At 44.5% G+C, this 18,632-nt stretch overlaps 2 pseudogenes; one reads left to right on the plus strand and one right to left on the minus strand.

The window, feature by feature from the left end:
• The first annotated feature begins 313 nt into the window (after nucleotides 1-313).
• LOC117294749 lies at nucleotides 314-2,780 on the plus strand (annotated as a pseudogene).
• Nucleotides 2,781-2,890: 110 nt separating this feature from the next.
• LOC117294750 lies at nucleotides 2,891-3,380 on the minus strand (annotated as a pseudogene).
• Nucleotides 3,381-18,632: the final 15,252 nt, after the last annotated feature.

Here is an 18,632-nt window from a genome sequence, read left to right on the forward strand (position 1 = left end):
AACCCCAACACCAGTTCCTGGGATGACGATGACCCACAAGCTATTTTAGAAACTGCCGAGCTTCACCAAAGCAATGAAGCTGTAGGATGTGAAACAAATGATTCTAGTGAGAAGTGTGCCGTAACAGTCATGCAGACCGAAAATGTCGGTGGACAAAGGAAATGGGACAAAAAACACTTTTGCTTTTACTGTGATGAGCCTCAGGCCAAGTTACCCCGTCATCTTCAGTCGCGTCACAAAGAGGAGATGGAAGTTGTAGAGATAGCATGTATCTTTCCAGTTGAACAAGGTTCTTAGTTCTATGAGGAGAGACAATGATATCGTCAAGGCTGTTCATCATGTCGCCGGCTTCAGTGAAGGAAAACAGATGTATCACGTTCCATCTCTAGCACTCAAGATTGGACATTCCATCAAGAGATGTGCACTCATACTGCAAGCAAGTGCTTTAGAGTTTAATCTTAGGCAAAAAGCGGAACAGGCCGAACAGTTTAGGCAGTTATGTGAAATTAAGTGGCCAGAACTTGTGTCAACCCATGCCCACAGAACACTGTACCAAGGAAAGCGCAACAAACGTGCTGATCTCCCCACAAATGCGGATGTGGTGAAAATCTCATCGTTCCTTCATGAAACTGGCAACAGGGAAGTGCAGCTCCTACACTCTGCAAAGGGCCATGAAATTACACCAGCTTGGAAGAAATTGAATGAAGTCACACTGTGCCATCTCATTATCTTCAACCGCAGACGACAGGGGGAAGTATCCAAAATGAAACTTGAAGATTTTCACAAGCGCAGTAGTGCAGCCATTGTGAATGGTGATTGCGTGATGACTGATCTTGAACGGCACCTCTGTAAAATGTTCAAAGTCATTAAAATAGTTGGTAAGAGGGGCAGAACTGTTCCTGTGCTTCTTGGTACTGATGTGATGGCGTGGTTGAAGGCTCTGGTCGCAAATAAAAATGCAGCTGGAGTGGTATTTTCTTATTCGCACGAAGTTGTTACAGAGGCACAGGTCATATACGAGGAAGCGACTGTCTACAAGCATATGCAAATGAGGCAGGCCTAGACAATTGTGATAGCATGCAGGTCTACAAAGCTTCAGAAACATGTAGCGACTGTTTCACAAACTCTTGCCTTGAAGGAACATCAGCTTGAAACACTTGCAGACTTTATGGGTCATGAATTGCGGGTTCACCACGAGTACTACCAGTTGCCAGACACTGTCCAGAGGGTTACCAAACTGTCTTGACTTTTGCTGAGCTTGGAGATAGGCAACTTGGTTTCACAACATGGCAAATCTTTGGAGGAGTTGCATGTCATTCGAGGTATAAACAAACCCATTTTGAACTAATGTCTTCCCAAATGAATAAACACTTTGATTTTTTTACTCTTGACCCTCGCCTTACTCGTCAAAAAACTCTTTTGGGGGCCGCATTGCTTAGCCTGTGGCAGTCATGACCTAACCCTACCCCCAATCACTGTATCACTGTACACCGCACCCCTACCCACCCCATATGGCCACCATCTTCATGACCTAACACTAGCCCCCCCCCTCATCAATGTACACGCCCACCCACCCCTTATGGCCACCATTTTCATTTGTGCGCGAAAGAGCAACCATAGCTTAATATAGAAATTGCTCTTTGTTTTGGGGCCTGTGGCCATCATCACTCTATAACACTCCTCCCCCATAACCATCATTCACCCCATAACCATCATTCACCCCATACCCCCACCCCCAACCCACACACCCACCCCAACAGATTGGTCAGCATATTTAATTGTGTGCGAAAAGGCAATCATAATGCTAAATGTAGAAATTGCTCTTGATTTTATTGCAAAAGGCTTCACCAGTGAAGAGGACAGCAGTGATTCTGGTGAATTGTGTGAACCAGCCTTGGAGGACAGTGTTGATGCCAGTTTAAATTCGTCATGTTACGGTGCCTTTCTGACTGCCTACATATCCCCACCCCTCAGTAGTGTGGGTTGGTCTACGAGCGAATACTTACCTGTAGAGCGAATACTACAATTGCATTGTTCCCTATTTATTAGTCCAGGCATTATTTGATATGACCTCAGACAAATTGCAACAGAAAGTACTCTATAACATATCAAAACTATTAAACAATCTAAGTAGGGGAAAGTGTCATGGCGGCCGCTAAAAAACAGATTTTTCACAAAGATCCGCTTCTAAATTACTTATTAGGGCTTTAATTTTAAGTGCTAAACATACATTTTCACTGACAAGGAATCAAGTGAAACGTATTTAGTAAAGCTAAACCTGGCCTAAAAAGAAAAATGGCAGCAATTTTCCCAAATGGCCACCAAAAAACAGATATTTCCAATTGTATCCGCTTCTAAATGACTTAAGCTTTAATTTTAACAGCTGGACATACATTTTCTGGGGACCAGGAATCCAATCCTATTTCAATAAGCTAAACATGACCAAAAAGCATAATACACCAAACATATTGGCCAAAGCTATCTAAATTAGGGTTCCTCTTAAAACAAACTGCATATATGTGAATGACGCAGTCATATACTGCAATTATTTACCATAGCCTCAGACTACCTAAGTCGATAGTTAAACAAAAAACATTGATCAAAAAGTCTATTCATCATCATCACTGTTTCGGAGCTGGCAAATCCGTCTGCACGAGCACGAGTCCTCTACTGATTTCCTGCCAAACCCAGTCACCTGGCCGGAGCTCATCAGCTGCAATGACCTCCCAATGTTGGACCTGGTAGTAGACATGGAGGTTGTGGTGTTTTGCTGCTGCTGATGTCGGCGGTGAGAAGTGCTGGAGGCAACCTTCTGGCAGAACCGCTTGTGTCGCACTACGTTGAGAGACTCTCCAGGTTTCCCATTGTACAGGCATGCCAGTGCTTTCTCTCATGCTTGTACAATATCATCCTTGGATGCTGCATGTCTGTCAAAAACAGTGGCTTGTTCACGGAAGTGCGCACTGGTTTTAATTTTGTTGAGGGAAGCTCCCTTGCCAATGTCATACAAGCGGGAAGTGGTATCACATCCGAGAAGAGCGTGTATGAAGAAGATCTGTGATGCATCAGTGCCCAACTGCTGCTTGACATCATGTTCCAGACACGCGGTTTCTTCACATTCCTCTTTGGCTTGGGTTTGAAGAAGAGGTCACATGACTTGAGGTTGGTGTGGTAGATGGGTAGGATGAGCAGATCTGTGTCATCTCCAATCAGCACACTATCAGTGGTGGCAGCAGACTCTACTGCCTTCTGCACTATGAGAAGATCAGCGTCACCTCCAGCATGATGTGTCTGGCAGTCCTGTGCCCGTAGTTTGGTACTGAGGATTTGATGAAGCGCTGCTTGTTTGTTTTGTTTGCCAGGAATTGATCCTTCCTCATTGTGACCTGTATTTTCAAGATCTTGCAAGGTGATGCCCCAGCATATTTAAGTGATCTTGTGCAGATATACACCCCAGGACATCGTGGCTTACGGTCTACAAAACACAAACTCCTCCAGGAAAAAACAACTAAACATGTATGGGGGGAGAGAAGTTTTCAAAGCGCAGCACCAAAGCTTTGGAACTCCCTCCCGGACACTGTAAAACTCTCCAAATCACTCAACACATTCAAGAACAGTTTAAAAACTCATTTTCATAGAGAAGCTTTTTGTTAAGTTTATTTTCTTATTTTGTTGTTTGCTACTTTCATTGCTTGTTGTTCCTTTGTAGAGTAGCGCCATGAGCGCCGCTTGCGGCGGATACCGGTGCTTTATTAAGTGTCCATTATTATTATTATTATATTGTATATCTTCATCAAACGTCACCAGTGCTCCAGCATTACCTCCCGTTTGTCTCTGGTGTGTGCTGTGTCTTCTGTTGATGTACCATCATAGCTATCAAACACGACTGTTGCCTGTCCATACTTCTTTATGACATGTGTACTATTTATGAAATGTTCTTTATGACACTCTGTGTATTATGTGCAGATACCTTTGTATATTGAGCCACGTGCCCATGAAATGCCCTGGACTAGTGCCCCACTATCCAACATATCTTGGACTTGACCTGCGATTCCTGGTGCATTGTGTGTCGGGAGTGTCCAGATAGCATCTGCCCTTCTGCAGCTGTCAAAGCAGCAGTGTGGAATCAAACAGAGCTGGTGGGTAACTGCACAGCTCATATTTTGAACACAAACTCCAGATGCTCTGGAGCTTGTGCAGCAATTGCAAAAATGCTGGGGATCTACCTGTACTGCTCCACCATAAATCTTTACTGCCAATGTTGCAGCCAAGGTGATGGCCTGATCATTTCTCTTGTCAGCAGCAGTTGTCCATCCATGTTGGTCAGGATAGTAGTTCCAACAGTTTTCACTGACATTGACTGTGCTGGTTGCATGCAAACTTATCAGGCCACCGCTGGTCTTCCCTCACCAGGACCTTTTTGATGGTGAGATCTACGGACAGACCAGTCCAAAGGCGGTCACTTCTTCTGAAAAGATGTAACCCTTATTTGAATCGTCGGTATACATCATTTATCTGCTGCACATAGAACCTTCCATCAGGTTCTAATTGTAGAGGGCAGCAAGTTCATCAACATCAGTGTTTCCAGTTCCGTCTGCCGTAGACTCTTCATCTAATGACACTGTTTCCTCATTGGTCTCCTCCGTACCTCATGAGGCTCTGCAGATGGTTGATGGAATGGCACACCAAGTACGTCTGACATAATCAAGGCATTCAGTGCTGCATCAACAAGGAGATATCCGCACACTGCTCGTGCAATAGCCTTGCCTATCATTATGTCTGCATAGATTAGCTCCAAGAGTTCCGGCAGTCTTGATACAGCCATGAGGTCCCAGATGCTTCCCACGAAACGAAAAGTGTTACGAAATGTGTTTCATTTGATTCCTTGTCAGTGAAAATGTATGTTTAGCACAATAATCGTTTTGAAGTCGCGATGAAAACAAACGATTATCGCAACTTCTCATGTGCAAACACATGGGTTAGGATCGTCGTAATCACAGGCGTCAGTGTTTTTACCACTTCATTGGATACTTCCCACGAACCAGGTGAGACATAATTGTCACTTATATGGTGTAGTATGTTGAAGGATATTCAACAGATTATAAAATTGGTATGTTTAGTGTAATTTGTTCACGTTTCTGTGTACAAAATGTAGTGACACGTAAACATCTATACATTAGCACAGCTACATATGTATTTTACGTGGGCATTGCGGGGTGGCCCACTGAAAAAAGGTTTTGGTAAAATCAAATTATAATAAAGATTGTGATTTTATTATTGATAGTACAGCATTTATCTTTGTTTCATTTAGTTTATCATAAAGATAAAAACCATGTGAAAATTTGGGCTCAATCCAGGAAAATAAATAATAAAAAACGTGTTAATTTCTAAACATGCAAAAAACACATTTTTTATTTTATCACAACTAACATGAAAATAGGGTTTATCTATAATTTACTTTTTCCGTGACTTTGACCGCATTTCAGAAAAATTTCTTGAACTGGCATGATCGATAAACCTTGTCATATAATCAATTATATAGTTACAGAAAGTTACAAGCTTTCATTTAGTGCCATTGCTCGAAAAAGTCCACCAATTATTAGTAGCAGTGAAATAAAGTTTTTGTTGGGATCCCGACAATACATCACTCGAAAAAGTCCACCAATTCTTAAGTGTTTTATTAGATTTTTGGGGTTGAACAAAGAATTGACTAGAGTGGGATTCGAACCAACGACCTCCGGATTAACGTGCCAGTGCTCTACCATCTGAGCTATCTAGCCCTATGTTGGCGGTGTCGAATCCCACTCTAGTCAATTCTTTGTTCAACCCCCAAAATCATTTCAAAATTTACCCAGTCAGTTTCCCTTGTGGTTTATATTGGTATCTGAACCAAAAAGTCGCATCCCCTTAAGGTGATCCCCTGGCTGCTGCTTCCCAGGTTGTATCGTAATTTGGGTGTGATCCCTGGCTACACGGCAGTTAACGGCTGTTTGGCTTCTGACTGGCACCCCCGAACAAAGATATTGACAAAATACTACCTAATGCTAGATTTTTAAGATGTGCGATTAGACAGTTGGGAAGCCATTGAATACAAATTAAGGGGGTCACAAACAGGTAGGCGCTATACATGATACAAGGTGACGATGCCTCTATCATGGAGAGTTTTTGTTTAAATTTGTTTTTATAAAATTCAACTTCCTGTTTGAACTGGAAGGAAATGTCACAATGTGTTTATACTTTTGAATAAAATGCCAAATGTGTTATAAGCCTTGTGGCACAAAGAATATGATTTTATGACACGTGGATCAGGAGATAATTTTATATTGTTGGTTTTTGTTTTTCGAGCTTCCTGTTTGAACCAGAAGTAAAGGTCCAAATTGGATCACGTTTTCAAAATAAAATAGATTGTGCGGTGAGAAAACGGTGAAAATGTTCATGATAAACTTTTAAAACGCCCTCTTGTGTTTAAAAATTTTCCTCAGGCCGAAAATCAACACGGGATGTGGGAATAGATAACTCGACCTGTAACCGAGAGACGACCAGAAAAACTTAAATATCGTCAACACAATGGGGGGTGGGGGTGGGTAAACATGAAACAAACACTATTTATTGGTAAATGGTGCAGCTATAGACTGATTTCCGTGTTTGGGTTTTCATTAATCTGTCGATTTGTTCGGAATTTACGTGAATTCCGTGCCGCATCACAGGCTATTTAACGTGTACTTAAGGAATAGTATGGCAACTCGGCACCGAAAATGACGAGTCGTCCGCTTGCAACAAATTTTAAAACATCTATAAAACAGGTAAGAATGACGCAATGGTAACGTCAAGTATTGGAGAAAAAAAAGTTAAGTTTATACGCTACAATTTGGAATGTAATGTGTAACGATGGGACATATAATAAGAATAATAATAATAAAAAAATTAAAAATCTCTACGATTACATAGGCGTTTCAACTGTTAGGCCGAAACCCCTAACTATTCAATGATTAGGGATTCATCTTGTTTCAAGAACAATGTCTGAGCATCCAGACACTTGGTGTAACCAGTTCTGTAACCCATTCGGCCAATTTAAAGGGAATGTTATCACAATGAAAGACTTGGGCTTCACTACATGAACAAGTGTGTTTATCACCCAGTTTTCTTGACAATTCAAGTATCCTATTAATTTCACAACTGTTTTCTTTTGACCACAGGTGGTCACATAAACCATGGAGGAAGGAAGAGAAGGAGCTCAAACGACCCGCAAAACTGCAGAGTAAAAAAAGAATACCCTGACAATGCCCCTGTCTGACCATAGAGTAAGGTCTGACCAGTGGAAAAAGATAGGAGACCTCCAGCTGGACGGCCGATTAACGAGCAGGTTTAGATCTCTTTGTACAGAACGTGCGGTACCGCCGCTCTGCACCGTTGCCTTCGTGTAAAGTTGAATCATTGGAGACAAGAATTGTGAATATACACGTTTTCATTTACCGTTTGTGGTGTTTCACTGAAACATCATGGCATATTTTTACATTTTTTGTGACTTTCCGGTTACTAGCGGTGGATCAAAATTTGGGTATAGGCACACGAGGGTGGTTGGTATTCAATTGTGTTAATCGTTAAGGTGTACAGTAGCGTCCAAAAATGTTATCACGTCTCAAAAAAGTAGTTTTTCCTCTATTATATCCATACGACATACAACGCCATAGTTTGGCGAAGAACCAAGTGCGCACACGCAAATTCACACACGCCAGGTCATCCATTGTTTGTGTAAGGTATGTGGGTAATAACGAGGTGTCGTTAAGTGACCGCGGTACCACGGGTTCGACTTTTAAAGTCCATTCGTTCGAGCTCCTTCTCTTCCTTCCTCCATGCATAAACCAACGGAACAAACTCTTTAAAATCTGTATTTTGGGTAAGTATTCCAACAACTATCCAGAGGCTGCAAAATTTTATTTTATCCAACTTGCATTTTGAATAATTTGTAAAGCATTTTCCAAATTCTATTTTTAGTTTACAATAAGTTTAAGTTAATTTTCTGTGGTTACCTTTTAATTAATTACCACTACCCTTTCATTTTAAACAAAGTCTTTTATTTTCTAAAGAATTGTTTTTATATTCATATTTTGTTTTATTCAACAGATCAATGTTATGTGAGACAACTTCTCTGGGCTGTTTTTCTTCTTTATTCAGCAAGGAAGAGACATAACACAAAGCTAATGCATCCCTGTTTTTGTTTTTATTTCAAAGTAAAATTTTAATGTTTTCAAATCAAAGTACATCTTTAGATCCCCCTCAGCACCACAAAGTCCTATACTGCTTGAAGGGAAGGGAAAGGGAAAGATTAAGCTCAAATTCCCCTGTGAATCCATGCAATTTGTACTAAAAATTTAATTCAAGTAAAAACAAAATGACTTGGTAAAGTTTTAATAATTTGGGCTTGAACAAAGCAAAAATGACTGGAGTGGGACGTTAACCCTCGTACCTGTACTTTACCAAGTGAGCTATCCAGTCATATTATGTTGGTGGTGTTAGTTATCTTTATTTAGGTGCCAGTCAGAATGTTTGCCTAACAATACTTAAATTTATGTGCATGGTGTTTCTTTATTCTCTAAATTTGCAACTTTAAATTTAAAGTTGAATTGACTCAGAATTTACACAATAAAAATTCTCACAATTAAATGCAAATATTGTAATTGCCTGTTGATACTTTAATAAATAAAGATTAAATACGAAAATGCTGTTTATACAGGAATTATGAATAATAAAAAAACGATGGTAACCTTTAATTTTGCCTGATTAAGCAATTGTTTTGGGTTTGTTTTTCCTTGGGGGCATGATCTGATAAAAACATTTGTACAGCAAATTAATAGTGCATCAATCAGCAGCTTTAAGCTTTCTCTAATTTGGCCTTTTTTTCTGAACTTACAGTGATAAAAAGCATAAAAAGTGTTTGAAAATTGATCAAGAATAATGTTAAAACCAAAAATCATAACCCTGCATCAATTATTTCATGATAAATCACGGCCGCAACGTAGCGGTTGTTGACTGCGTTTGCCTATTACTGCTGTACAGATCGCCGTCATAATGAAACTTTTGATCGCAACTCGCGCATTTCTCGAACTATTAACCCGTGTATATCAGGTTTATGGCGGCGTTTTTGAAAAATGGCCGCCATGACACTTTTCCCCAATCGGATGGCTTTTTTTTGTTTTGAGTTTTGATATGTTATAGAGGACATAATTCTGGGTATGAAACAGTTTACAGACTTCCTGTTGCAATTTGTCCGAGGTTGACCCATTTTTATGCATGAAATGCCTGGACTATATGCCGGCACACAATAGCGCCCTAATGAGCCATATCCACAACGCCCTGTGCCATGCACACCACGTCGGCGTCCTCTTTTTCGTCAAGCGAAATGTCCGCCAAAGGTACACTTCTGAAGAAAGACCCCAGGCGGGTACCCCCCTAACGCCATGAGCCCGAATCGGATCCTTGGTCGCCGGCCAGCACAGAACGGATGGCGGTCCCGATCAAGCGAGAAATAGTACACTGTGACGCTGGCCGAAAGGGCGGCATTGTTGTCATTCAAAGCTTCTGATGATCCGTGCGAAGTAACCTCGTACGGTTCATGTACCACTTGAGTGCCCGGGCGGGGCACCACAGTTTATCCTTCGCCATTGATGAAAAGGACTTGATGTAGGAACGCCACTTTGATGGAAAGCTGCAACAGTGTTGAGCAGTCCAACGGTTCGTAAGGAGGCTCTGTCAAAGTCGATAGAACGCTAAATAGGTCCCAGGACGGGACAAGCTTGCGTACTTGGGGATGGGTAACGAGCATCCCCTTGATCAGTTGGCTGATGGCCCCGTTGACGGAAGAACCGTCCAGGAACCCGGGGTGGATTGCAGTGACGGCTGACCGGTAATTCCGTACCGTGCCCGTCGAGAGGCTGCTGTCCAGAAGATATACCAAGAAATCTCCCACCTCCCCTACAGACGTATTGGGAGGATGGAGGGATTCCCGACTGCACCATTTAAAGAAATGGCGTAGTCCGCTGTTGTATACCTTCCTGGTGGAGGCTCGGCGTGACTGGGCTGCGATTGTTGCAGCCCGTTGCGAACGGCCTGCTGAGCAGAAGGATCGCGTGACAGCACCCAGCATGTCAGGTGGCGATCCCCCGCAGCCAAATTAATCATCCCCGAACTGGGTTGGTAGAGGAGATCCGCTCGCCCAAATAAGATCACCGGACGGGTGGACCAGCAGCCTAATGAGTCGTGAAAACCACGGTTGGCGGGGCCAGAACGGGGCTATGAGGAGGACCCGGCAGTCCTCCTGCTCGATCTTGGTCAATACCGGAGAGACGAGTGAGATGGGTGGGAACGCATAGGCCAGTAGGCCGTCCCATTGCACTGATAGAGCGTCGATCTTGGCAGCAGCACGTAAAAAAACCCCGTCATTAATGCCAGATTAATACCAACAACTCGTGGACATGACAAGGTATTGGTGAGTGATGAATAAACACGTAGTTGCTTCGTTCTGTACTGTATTGTTGATTAACGTTAGTGCATGTACATCGTTGCACAAAACTGCAGTGTTTACTTCGTTGCCATATTTATTCAGTGCTAAACTCTGTGTACAACATGACTGACTCAATCACACCCCGTATGTCTTGGGATGACCCGGATTTTCCAAGTGCTATACAGAGTTTTCGTCAGCAATGTGAACTATACTTTTCTGTGAAGAATGTCAAAGCAGAAAAACAGGTGGACCATATCCTTCTGTTCATGGGTTCAACAGGACTTCGCAAATACAATTCCTCGAGCCTACCCAGGTCAAAATTCCAGTTGAACCTAGTTAACTAGGGTCAACTGGTTCAACTGGATAGTGATCAAACTCGTCCATTTTCCATATTAACCAACTGGTTTGGACTAGGTTTAACTGTGTTCAACTAGGTTGAAATTATAAACCAGTTGGTCTCTGTCCATTTTCCATATTAAACCAACTGGTTTTAACTGTGTTTAACTAGTTTATCAACTGGTTTCAACTAGTTCCAGTTAAACCCAGTTTAACTAGGTTCAACTGGAATTTGGACCTGGGTACCTGATGTTGATGCTAAGAATGCAATTGTAGTCTGGGATCGCTTTGTTGCACAGCGAACTCCACGCACAAATTCTGTGTCGCTCGCCTCTACTTACACAAGTTTCGTAAGAATGATCAAGAGAGAATTGATGATTTCATGTCATGATTGAAGCTACAGTTATACACTTTCGCGATGATAAAGCATTCGCTGATAGAATCATTGAAAAGTTTATTGCCGGTACCAAGCTTGCAGATTTGCAAAAGAAACTGTTGGCTGAAGATGACAAATTAAGCATTGATCAGTGTTTAGATATTGCTCGCACCCATGAGGCATCCTTGTCACACATGGAACAACTTACCAACTTGAACCAAGCCAATCCATCAGTTGATGTCATGCAACGTCAACGTACATGTCGGAATTGTGGACGTGCCCATTCCTTCAAATCACGAGAGTTGTGCCCCACATTTGGTACCATATGTAATTGCTGTGGCAAACAAAATCACTGGAGTAAAGTGTGTAAATCACAGGATCCACGACAGAACAAAAGTCAGCTAACGCGTGGCAGAGGCCGCCAGCGAGGTACAAATTCTGGTCGTTCTCGCTCACAGTACGGATCCCGGTCACAACAGAACACATCCCGGTGTGACATGCACATGCTGGATGATACAGCTTTCCCGAATGGAGACACAGATAATCAGTTCGACCAACTCACCCTTGATATTGTTATCTCAGACATCTCTCCAGGTTCCACGGATAGAGATGAAGCGTACACATACGTACAGCTAAAACAGAACACAGAACGTCATATCATCAATTTACGCGCTAAGATTGATACTGGTGCTCAAACGAATACCATTCCCATTCGTATGAATCGCCAAATGTACCCTACGACACTTGATTCAAACGGATTTCCACGCAAGGGACAATTGGCTCCATCCTCGTCAATTCTCAAGGCCTATAATGGAACTCAGATCTTTGGAGACTCGGAACAGTCTCATGATCGCAATCTTCATCGTCTAATGACAGTCGCTGCTACAACTGGGTTTAAGTTCAACAGCAGCAAATGCACCATCAAGGATCCACACGTCCTCTTCTTTGGCATGATGTACGATGTCAATGGTGTCCACCCGGATCCTTCAAAGGTCAAAGCCATGCCACCCCGACAGATCCGACAAAGCTTCGAGAGTTTCTTGGTATGGTAACATATCTAAGTTCCTTTATTCCGAACTTGTCAAGCCACACTGCAGATTTGTGTGCGCTACTACAGAAAGACATCGACTATGTTTGGTCACCCAGTCACCAACAGTGCTTTGAGAAAGTTCGTGACCAGATTTGTGAGTCTGCAACCTTGCGGTATTTTGACCCCACAGTAATACAAGTGGAAGCATCCCTACACAGATTGGGTGCACGCCTACAGAGAATGCTCATGCGGCTCCAACCCTATGATTTGACCCTGCACTACCATCCAGGGAAAGAAGTTCCCAACACGGGACAATGTGCACATTCCATTGGACGTGCAAATACACCATGTCCAATTTTCTATGGAGCGCATCACAGAGCTTAAACGCGAAAACTCAGCAGGATGCAACACTGATGGAGCTCATTGATATCACATCGCACGGATGGCCAGACAGAATGAAAGAGCTACCCACTTCTCTGCGACCATATTGGTCATTTCGCGATGAGCTCACAGTCGATAACGGTATAACCATGAAAGGACCTCGTGTTGTTGTGCCAATGTCAATGCACAAATACATCCTCGCAAAACTACACGAAGGACACCAAGGCATAAAAACGATACTATGAGCAAAAGACTGTGTTTATTGGCTAACCATCAATCAGGACATTGTCTTTGATAATGTTGTAAGTGTTTTCCCAACATGCCAAGAACACCAACGCTCCCAACCCAAGGAACCACTGCTTCAGCACGAGCTCCCGACACGCCCATGGCAGTTTCTCGGGACTGATCTTTTTTACTTCGATGGACAGGACTATCTCGTCATTGCGGACTATTATTCGAAATTCCCTTATGTTCGCAAAATGCCCACAAGCTGCTCCAGTCGCGCAGTTATTGATGCTACACAGCAAGTCTTTTCCAAGCAAGGCATTCCCAAGAAAGTCATTATAGTGACAATGGCCCACATTTCAGTTCAGAGGCATACAAATCATTCGCTACTGATTGGGGTTTTAAACATGTGACCTCTTCACCTCACTTCCCCAAGTCGAACGGTTTTGTTGAGAGAGCCATACAAACCATTAAGCGCACTATGACTAAAGCTAAATCTAGTGGACAAAACATCAACATGGCACTCTTATGTCTTCGTACTACTCCGATTGATAGCAAACTCCCCAGCCCATCAGAAATACTTTGTAACCGCAAAGTGAAAAGCAATCTTCCCATCATCATTAAGAATACATTGCCACACAATGATCAGATCTACAACCGCCACACTGAGAGACAAGATAACGGAAAACTTATCACGATCGGTCTGCACATGACCTACAGCAACTCCAACCAGGCCAACTTGTCAGTGTACAGAATACTCGTACCGGTCTGTGGACACCAGCGCAAGTCAAACAACGCTGTGAGGAACCGCGTTCTTAATTGGTCGTCACACCAAACGGTCCTGAGCTACGTCGTAACCACCGTCACCTTCGTGATATTGAACCAGTAAGGAAACGCGCCACTTTTGAAGGTGTCCAACCCCAGGTCACTCCTCCGCCTATCGCTCGCTCGACTAACGGTTTCACACGATCTGAAAGACACGTCAAGCCACCGGACAGACTTGATTTATAAACATTCATTCATTTTTTTTTAAATACAAACCAATATTTATTGTGCTAACATTTCTGGTGTTTTCAAAACAATTTTCTTTTTTGAAAGGGGGGTGTAAAAATATATCAACACTAGAGGGCGCTATTCACACAACCCTGGTTAACCAAGTCATGAGTTACTCTGATGAATCAACGTGTATCTGGAAGTTATACTATGTGAAGATATCTACTCATTTCACCAGTGAAGGTGGGGACTAGCCAGGGTATGGTCGGCACCGGGTGGTGGATTGGGTGCCGAATGGGCCTGTAAAAGGAGAGCAGGTGAAGTTGAATATGTCTCATTCTCAGCCTGCAGAAATCCACCGTACTGGCCATGAGGCCTAACAGCCTGAGCCAGGCCAGAGCCAGGGCCACCACCGCCGGGAGGAAGATGGACACGCACTTGCCGAAGGTTCAGCAGCCGTTCCTCCGATGGGCGGGCTAATTCCTTGTGCAGGTCTAGGGACGCACCAAGATAGGTGGAAACCTGCGAGGGGACAGGGTGGGATTTCTCGGTGTTGATGATATAAACCCGAGGTCGGAGGTCAAGTGCCAGGTATATTGGAGTGCTGCCTCCGTCTCCTCCCGAGAACAGCCAACGATCAGCCACTCGTCGAGGTATAGGAAGATCATAATGCCTCACCTCGTTTTCACAATCCGAGTCAACACCCAAGGTGAGGTGGAAAGTCCGAACGGGAGCACCACAAATTCGTACAGGGTATTGTCGTACTGGAAATGTAGCCATTTGTAGTGCTCCGGCCTGACAGGGGCGTGTAGGTATGCGTCCTTCAGGTCCAGACTTACCGCCCATGCGGGCGTAACTATAGAACTTAGTATAGTTCTTAGCGTCTCCATGCAGAAACGCTTTGGACGGATGAACTTGTTGAGGGTTTCAAGTTTAGAATCGGGCGCCACATGCCAGCCTCCACAGCCTTTTGTGGGCGGCGATGGGGGATGACAAAGGATGCCTGTTTCCTTGCCTTATAACCCTTATAACCCCCTGTAAGGTCCAGAGGTGAGCATTTGTCCTGGGCAAGCATCCGCTCATAATACTTTGCCCTGGCGCTCGGCGCCTCACAATCATGATGGTACAACCTACTCAGAATCAGTTACCGGCAACTCGGGGGTCGTCCAATTTAGGGGCCCTCGTTGCTCGGCAAGGTATGCGTTCCAGGCAGGCGCATCCGGGTCGACATCCTGCTACTGCCTCCCTAGTTTTAGCTTGTTGGAATGTACGTTCTCTTAATATTCGTACAAGCTTGCAATCTTCTTCCCCAAGGAAGTCGGCAATCATTGACCTTGAACTCACTCGACTAGGCATCAGTGTTTCTGCCCTCAGTGAGACGTGGCTCACTGGTAGTGGCTCAATCCGGGAGGATAATTTCACCTTCTTTTGGAGTGGCTACCCAGACAGCGAGAGACCTATGCATGGGGTTGGCTTTGCAGTGAAAAATTCCTTGCTCACGTGTTTTCAGCAGCCAATTTCCATTTCTCCTCGCCTCATGTCCTTGCGGATGTGTCTCAGTAGCGGATTTATCACCATCATTTCTGCCTACGCTCCTACCTTGACATCTGCCTCAGAGACCAAGGATGAATTCTACCAACTGCTCAGTGAGACATTACTCAGCATCCCAGCTGGTGACAGCATTGCTCTTATTGGGGATTTTAACGCTCGCATTGGCTCTGACTGCAATGCTTGGAGTGGGGTGATGGGACCTCATGGTCTGGGAAAAATGAACGACAATGGTCAACGGCTACTCGAGCTCTGTGCTGGTCTCAACCTGTGCATTGCTAGTACGTTTTTTGCAGGCTCATCTCGCTCCAAGGTCACCTGGATGCACCCCCGCTCTCGCCGTTGGCACCAACTCGATCACATCATCATTAGAAGGAGACAGCTACGGGACATCAATCATTGCCGTAGCATGCACTCTGCTGATTGTTGCACAGACCATGCCCTTGTTCGCTGTAAGCTGAGAATGCTCCCAAAACGGTTCCACCAAGCTCAGCCAAGACCTTCACCTGCAATTGACACTGCTGCTACGAAGGACTTACTCCGCGTCGCCCAGTTTCAGGAGATGCTTACAGGTCATTTCAGCTCTTCCTCATTCCCAAATAACCCTGAAGATGCTTGGTCTAGGTTCCACACTACAGTCATGGACAGCGCTCTCACCGCCTTTGGTCATCGCCCACGACTGCAGCCTGACTGGTTCCGCGACAGTGCTGACATACTACTTCCGGCTCTTAAGGCTAAGCGCACAGCTAGAGCAAAGGCTTGCTTACACAATACTCGCTCCTTAAAGGCAAAACTTCGAGTTGCAAAGGCTGATGTTCAACGTGTAACTCGCATAGCCCTCAGTCGTTATTGGACTGGCCTTAGTGATCGTATTCAACGATGTGCCAACTCTGGTGACCTTCATGGAATGTACAAAGGTATCAAAGAAGCCATCGGCCCTACTCCTAAGAAGTCCTCTCCGCTGCTGTCAGCAAGTGGCGAAATTCTCACTGATCCTTCAGCACAGCTTGACCGCTGGGCAGAGCACTACAGTTCCTTGTATGCTAGCGATGTTGAAGTAGACACTGCTGCCATATTAATTTCCCTGCCAAAAATTCCCACCATTCATGATCTTGACAGTGACATCACATTAGATGCAGTGAAGCGTGCCATCATTGGGCTAAAAAATAACAAGTCTCCTGGTATAGATGGCATCCTACCCGAAGTGCTCAAAACGGGAGGTGAGACCCTTGCTGTAGAGCTCCACAATGTCATTTCGGTTTGTTGGAAAACGCTCTGCATCCCACAAGACTTGAAAGATGCTAACATAATCACCCTCTACAAGAACAAAGGAAATCGACAAGACTGCAACAATTACAGGGGGATCTCTCTTCTTAGCTTAGCTGGCAAGGTCTTCTCGCGTGTGCTCCTGCCTAGGCTGCAGGTCATTGCCAACAAGATCCTTCCTGAGAGTCAATGCGGCTTCCGCACATCTCGCTCCACTGTCGATGCGGTATTCTCTCTTCGTCAGATCCAGGAGAAATGTGTTGAACAGCACCGCCCACTATATGTTGTGTTCATCGATCTGACAAAAGCATTCGACCTTGTGAGTAGGTCAGGCCGGTTTGTGATCCTAAAACACCTTGGCTGTCCAGACACCCTACATTCTATCTTGATGGGTTTTCATGAGGACATGAAATCCACAGTCCAATACAAAGGTTCAAGATCCAGGAAGTTTGCCATTCACCGAGGCGTCAGACAGGGATGTGTGCTTGCTCCGACCCTGTTTGGCATCTACTTCTCTGCACTACTGCAGCGTGCATTTCCTGACCCGTCAGGACTACTGCTTCACACCCGCAGCTCTGGGAAGTTTTTTAACCTCTCCCGCCTCCGTGCAAGAACGAAGATCAGAAGTGTTTTTATTCGTGAGCTCCTGTACGCAGATGACGCTGCTATTGTTGCACACTCCGAAGCTGAGCTCCAAGATCTCTGCAACTCCTTTGCCAAAGCATGCTTGGAGTTTGGCATGAAGATCAGCCTCAACAAGACAGTAGTTCTCTCCCAGGGGACTGCAGCTCCGCCAAACATCTACATCAATGGAACAGCACTAAGTGTGGTAAATAAGTTCTGCTACCTTGGATCCACAATGGCCAACTCTAACTCCCTGGATGCTGAGATTGATACCCGTATAGGGAAGGCTTCAACCACCTTCGGTCGACTACGCTCCCGTGTGTGGGACAATCGGGACCTCTCCATCAACCTGAAGATTCGGGTGTACACGGCTTGTGTGCTGAGTACTCTACTTTATTGCAGTGAGACTTGGCCGACGTACAGTCGCCAGGAACGTCGCCTGAACTCATTTCACCTTCGTTGCCTTCGCTCCATACTTGGCATCTCCTGGTATGATCGTGTTCCGAACACTTCAATCCTTGAACTCACGGAAGCAACTGATTTGTTCACCATGCTGAGAGTGCGCCGCCTTCGCTGGACCGGTCATGTCTGCAGACTGGATGACGGACGCCTCCCCAAGGACATCTTCTATGGTGAACTGGCTGAGGTCGTCCAGGCGCTTACGGGCCCCAGCTGCTGGCAGAAAAGGCGCGTCCAGCACATTTGCGCGGCGTGCCGTTGTTGACAGGACATTTGTGAACTGGTCGTGGATAGAACACAGCCCGTTGTCTAAACAATGGAGGGCAGCCATCATCATGTCGGCTGGCACCATGGTATCCTCGCACCCCTGCTCCAGGTATTCTGACAGGAGCAGAAAAAATGATGTTGTACGCATTCCCATGCGTGTCGATGAGTCCATTTTGCAGGCAACGTCCTCCAGTTTGCCACGGATCTTGTCCGCAAAAGGGAGCTAATTGCCTGCCGGCATAGGGAACAATGCAATTGTAGTATTTGCTCTACAGGTATAAGTAGAGTGAAGTAGACCTCTTGTATGTCTCTTGCATCTACTGAAGTCATAGACTGTTTACCCCCATAGACAATAATGCGATAAGCTGCCACACTGCATTTGCTTGCCAGCCCATCTTGGCTACTCATTTTGAACGGTAGGATGAAACAAGACGGCTGCACCTTGATAAACATCAATTAGGCTGCTTGTTGTTAGGCATTTTATGCAGCTGTAGCTTTATCGCACTATTTCAATTGCTTATTGATTAACTCATGTGAGTAAATGTTACATTGCTGAAATGTACTTTTTGGGGTTATGATTAGGCCCCATTTGATTACGTTTCTTAATTTTCCTCAATTTCCTCTAT

Source organism: Asterias rubens, chromosome 9 (genome assembly GCF_902459465.1).
Source record: "Asterias rubens chromosome 9, eAstRub1.3, whole genome shotgun sequence".
NCBI classification, from domain to species: domain Eukaryota; kingdom Metazoa; phylum Echinodermata; class Asteroidea; order Forcipulatida; family Asteriidae; genus Asterias; species Asterias rubens.